The sequence below is a fragment of the Tarenaya hassleriana genome, unplaced genomic scaffold (genome assembly GCF_000463585.1).
Source record: "Tarenaya hassleriana unplaced genomic scaffold, ASM46358v1 Cleome6, whole genome shotgun sequence".
NCBI lineage: Eukaryota > Viridiplantae > Streptophyta > Magnoliopsida > Brassicales > Cleomaceae > Tarenaya > Tarenaya hassleriana.
This window is the reverse complement of record NW_010968505.1, coordinates 2559279-2565538: the sequence shown is the minus strand read 5'-3', so window position 1 is coordinate 2565538 and position 6260 is coordinate 2559279. Positions and strand designations below refer to the sequence as shown.

General features: G+C 30.9%; 1 long non-coding RNA gene across 1 annotated transcript in view; it reads left to right on the top strand.

Annotated features, from left to right (window-relative positions):
• The first annotated feature begins 5827 nt into the window (after positions 1-5827).
• Positions 5828-6260, top strand: part of LOC104799165 — a 1877-nt gene continuing 1444 nt past the window's right edge. The window contains exon 1 of the long non-coding RNA XR_769530.1: positions 5828-5934. This is a non-coding gene — a long non-coding RNA (uncharacterized LOC104799165). The remainder of the gene's footprint in view (positions 5935-6260) is intronic.

Sequence of the window (6260 nt, the reverse complement as noted above, 5' to 3'; positions counted from 1 at the left end):
GATGAGGCAATACATATACCTGAGATTCGGGTGGATTGTGGTCCCCCGAGGAGGTGGTACGGACTTACTCTGCCAGGTTCGGGCCCGAACCTGACAGGTATTTCCGCGGCGGATGGTCGGCAAGGGAGAGTTGCAGCGATTGGCTCTCTCGTTATAGTCGACGGTGTCGGTTGTAGCCGACGTCAGGTGAACTCCGGTATTGAGAGGTGACATCAATGCCGGAGTGGGGACACGCCTAGCATCGAGAGGTGCCATCGATGCTAGGGTGGGGTGATGTGTTCGGGCGGAGAAAATAAAAAGATACTTATGCCGGATTCCGAGTGTGTGCGGAGTAGATGGAATCCGAGGAGAGAGGTGGTTGTGCTACGCACATGGGGAGTACATACCTACGCATGGTGCGCGTAGAGACGATTTGACGGACTCTGTCCTGCGACTTGTCGTACGGCCGACTTGTCGTACGGACTTGATTGTGATTGCTGCGTGCTTACAGTGATTTATGTGTTCAATTCCTGTTTATTAGAATATTAGTACATACACACATATATCTATATGTTTGTGTTTTCCCTGGCACCATGAGAATGGAACTCCGGGTTACGCCCGAGTTCACTCTCTAAGCAATTAGCTTAGGACGTTGTTACGCAACGTTTCAGGTCGTGAGCAGCAGTAGCCGAGGAGCGGACATCGAGGACTGGTGTGACCTGCCGTGTGATCATGTATAATTATTCTCTACGGTACATTTACGTTTTCGGGGAACGGTTTGTGTTATATCGGTGGTAGACTTTTATGGTTTGTAATAATGTGATACTACCACTGTGTATGTATAATTATAACTGGAATAATGTACCGTATATGTATGTAAGAAAGTTTCTTCCGCTGAACTCTAAAAATAAAAGTTTTAAATTCCCGCGGATTTTTGGAAATGCGATTTTTATTTTACTTGTCCATGTGACGCAACTCGTATTGCGGGATACGGGTTTCGGGTGTCACATAACACAACCAAAAATTAATCGTAATCATTTATTTTTTTTCCATAATCTTTGGTTTAGAAAAATATTGTTATTCGACATTGGATGATCTAGACAGAAGTCATAGTCGGTGACAAATTGTTGTCCGTTTGATCCGTTTTTGGGAATCGAAGAACATCAAACAGGATGGTATGTTGATCAGTTTGGACATGCTCCTTTCGGATGAAAATGTATATCTTTGTAGATTGATTAAAAATACAATATGTAAAATATTAACTTATTAATTTAAAGTTTATTGATTTTTATGTATAAAATAATTAGATTCAATTAATTTTTATGTTTTACAAATATAGTTTTAAATTTATTTATAGTTTTTAGTGTAAATAATAAATACATACATTGAACATTAATCATTTAATTCATAAATTCTAAACTATAAATGACGTAGTTTTCCATCTTTCCATCAGCAACACCATTATCACATCAGACGATTTGGTGTTTTAAGATGTTTAAGATCAAAGGTCCAGTATTGTTTTAGATAACCCATCCTGAGTAGCTCAACTGGTGAAACGGGGGTGCAAAGCACTTGTCCCGCCCCAAGTTCGAGCCCCAGGGTGGGGAGGGGAGCGAATATTTCAAAGCACATGGCTTGCTCCCGGTCCGGAGATTAGTCTAGGCTTCGGCCCAGGACGCTCCGTTATAAAAAAAAATATTGTTTTAGATATGTAATTCGATTTTATTATATTTTTTTACATGTTTCTCTTATTTTGTATGAACTAAATCTTTGACATGTATATAAATATGTGTAGATTTAAATTCCTATACGTTTTTTTTTTTATCTATGATCGGATTTTTATTTTGTGATCCATGGGAATCTTTCGTTTTCTCCGAAGATTTTTCGAAAAATTTCATCTTCTGTGAAAAGATTTTTTGCGGAAAGTGATTTGTAAGGATATTTGTAGAAAATTTTTAGTTAAGCAAACACTAAGCAAGTCTACTCTCCAATGTTTCTTCCGTTCTTTCTTCTATTTTCCGAGTTTTACTCAAATACGAGTTTCTATTAAAATGTCTTTATCATATGGTTATTTATGAAATCTCTCTTCTCGGTTTTGAATGAATTTTTCTCATGTGGATTTCATTATTTTACATTATTTTTTAATGGAATTTTGATTGTACAATAAAATTTGATATGTAAAGAATCTATATCTACACATGTCGAGTGCTTTTCTTGGTGAATTATTTCACAACTTTCTACTTATCTAGATCCGTATTTGATTGTATCTTCAAAAATAATTAAAAAATAACTGATTTGTTGAAATCAAACCTCAAATATGTCTATATATTCATTGACAAATTCTCTAATTTAGAAATTTAAAAGTCAAAACCGAGTGTTTTCCATGTGACATCATTTACTATATAATTATTTAATTTCGTGGGCTTTTTTCAGAGAATCAAAGGATTGTATAATCTTTTAATAGATAAAAATTATCAGAAAAAAGAACAAAAAAAGAGAGAGCTATGGATCAACTAAAGATTAAGAAAAAGAAGACTTTGTTGGAGAAATGCAACTTCTTCTGTTTGAATTCTCTCCAAGAAGAATGTAGATTTGATTTTTATTTATTTATGTAACATCGAATTTAAATTGTATATAGATTTCCGGTTGGTAAATTTCTTTGTCAATGAAATTTGTTTAATGTGACATAACTTATAATGTCACATCGGATCTGAAAACAGTAATTTAACGTCATTTTGTCGTAGATATTAATTTGAAAATAATTCAAAAAACGGGGATTTTTTTGTTAAATCTGATAGAATATAAGAAATTGATTTTTTTTTGGAAATTTTCACTTTCTTAAATAATAAAATCATGTATTTATCTAAATAATTCTCATATTTCAAAATTGTACATATACATAGTGCTGAACATATACATGCATTGTGTGTTTGAGATTAAGTTTACTATGCACCAAAATTAATTGCGATTGGATGTGATAGGAAAAAGTAAAACATAAATAAATACATAAAATATTATAAACATAAATAGATAAAATAACTAAATATAAATATATCACTATACATATGTATATACACATCATATGTATACCAAGAATAAGGTATTAATGCTACATTCTGATTAGAATTAAATTATATATTGTATTTTTTTTAATACAAATTAAAAATAAAATTTTTGGATAAATGGAAAAAACACATTCTATTATTGTATTTACGGATTACAATATATCCAAATGTCATTACCACTATATTTATGTATATACATATAATTTGTCAAGAGTCTTAAAATAGTATATGTGGGAATATAAATGATATCAAATCTCTTATATATGAGATTGTAATGTCATGAATAAATTCTACCAAAATCCTACAGATAAATTGGTGGAACTTACAAAAACAATATTTGTCTATAAACTAACCATGGATAGTATATAAAAGGTATAAATTTTAAATTATTATAAAAAAATTGTTTAAGAACCACCTATATGTCAAAAACATTATATCACAATGGATGTGGATTTAGAAAGGAAATATATCTATATTTTAGACAAAAAAATAAATAGTTAAAATTAATTTCAATTTATATTTTCTAACCGGATTGAGAAGTGAATCGTCGTCGTAATTCACATGAACGTCTACTAAGATGATGCAATTTAATATTGTAACAACTCATTTTGCATTATTATTAGTAAAGTTTCGCATGAATATTATTATTATTATATTATTTTCTACAAAATTATTATTTAAATATTTTTGAAATTTAAAGATGTCACATAAAAGTTTTCATATTTTAAAAAAAGAGACAGTACAAAATGATAATTTCGTTAAATTAAAAGAGATTGAATTTTTTTTTGTATTAGAGAAAGGTTACAAGAACACAGACATACTATCTTAACACTTTAAAAATAATATCATTTTGATTTAACAATATAAAACTTTTTTATTCTCTTTTTTAACGTTAAAAAAATTAATAGTTCAGATTTTTTTTTTTAAATTCTTTCTAAATATACGACTTCAACCCTTAATTGTTTTTAGATAACCGGATGTTCTGAGCCGAGACTCAGACTAATTTCGGAACATGGAGCAAAGTATGTAATTAGAATATGTGTTATCCTCGTCAACTTGAGGCTCGAATTCAAGACGGAAGAGATACTTTGGGTCTCTATTTTACCGGTTAAGCTAACCAAATTATGTTTTACACTTTAATTTTATATTATAACACAAAAATATAAATATAGATGTTATTCATAATTATTTTTAAAAAATAAATTATATCATTATCTCAATATTTTAAAAACAATTTATCATTTTATTTAAGATATAAATTAAAAATCAAAAAATAAAATATAATATATTTAATTTTAAAATTAATAATATTTTTAAAAATATTATACATATTTATAGACCGCGCGATGTGCGTGGGGTTAAAACCTAGTCACCAATAGTACTAGACATAAATACAGAGAAATACCGAAAAAGAAAAATATCAAAAAATCATATTATATATAAAATTCCAGTTCACTAAACTAGGGAATGACACGTGTCCAATTAGAAAGAATGTGAAAGATTTTCTACTATTAATTATATATGTATTAATATAAAATGTGAAATTATAAATAAAATAAATGTTATCAATCTTCTGTTGACCATAATTTCGAATTGAATTTCTCAATTCAAAGAGAGGGAGATTACAAAGATTAATGACCGTATTCAATATTGTGCAGAAAGTAGGCACTAAGTTCGAGGAGCAAAACTAAAGGAGACTAAAATTAATTATTAAGAGAGAGGTTGTTCAATATATTTGGATAATTTCTTTTTGGTCTACTCTCCTATAATAACTTTTGCCTCTTGAGTTTTAACCAAAAAAAAATACTGGTTCCAAAATTTTTCTTCCCTTTCATAGCATGAGTACGTACATACGCATTATTTTTTTTAGGAACAACTTGAATGCTCCAAGGATTTAAAATATGATGTTGAAGCAGAACGACTTCCAAAAACTGTTCCTCCTATTTGAATTTGTGATTTTATGATGTTGTTATTTTGTAATTTTGAGGGTTAGGGGTGATGGAATCAATTTATCCTTTGATGAAGTATGAACACGGAGCCAAGGAAAAGACAAGAGGCGAAGAAGAACAAAACCTAAAGTTAGAGGAACACGTTCAAGTAATAAAGATTTACCCATTTTACTCATCAATTGCTCTCTCTCTTTTTTTTAAAAAAAAAAAAAATTAATCTTGCAATTTTTATGTCAACATTTCAAATATATTCTCATTATTTCGTAGATAACCAGAATAAGTGTTGGCTTTATATATGCTTGCATTTGATATTAAAATCTATATTTTTGAAAGGATATCTATAAATAAATCATTGTTCATGTATGTGTGTGACATCTATGAATTTTCATGGCAATTAATTGATTTTTGTTTTCTTTGTGTTTGTTTTGCATCCACTGATTTAATCTAACACTAATATTTGTTTTATCTGTTTCAAAATGTATTTCAACAGACATGGACCAATTAATAGTTCCATTTTATATGTTCACAAAAAAAATGTTATTAGATTTATTGGTTATTATATGGTTTGGATTATGAGATTTACATTTTGGGATTTATGGCATGAGATCGATTTAATGGGAGATAATATCAAAGAAGTATAACGAACGAAAATTTAAAAAAAAAATGAATTGGGGTGGGTGATAAAAATTAAAAAGTTTTGGAAAAATCTGTTATTTCAGTGAGGGTCTTTCAGAACGAATTAAAAGTTTGGGCAAATTTTGTAAATTTTTAAAAAAAGAAGGTCCAGAGTGCAATTTCGCCTAGGGTTTCTTTTCTTCTTCTTCTTCCTCCTCCCATGGCCGACCTTAGCTCGCCCAAAACCAGATTTTTGCTCCGGTTTACCTCCTTACTCGTCGTCGACCATCGACCACCGCCCCGTGGCCACCGCTTCATCACCGTCGGTCCGTTTCTCCATCTTTTCTTAGTTTTTCTTCATCGTTTTCCTTCTCCTTTACCGCCATGGAGTTTTTCCGATTTCCGGCGAACGGAAGCTCGGTTTGGGTTGAGACTTGAAGGGTTTGAAAGCACTTAACGAGTTGAATCTTTTCTGGGTAGTGTCGTCGCCGGAAACGGTGAAACATCGCCGGAAAATCACCGAGAACCGTCGGAGAAAAACTTAGATCTAGGGCGATTTAAGCCGATTTAGGCCAAAATAACTTCGGATTTGGATTCCTTGATTGGTTTTACATAGGAAACAGAAAAAAATTAAATGATTCCGAGATGTATG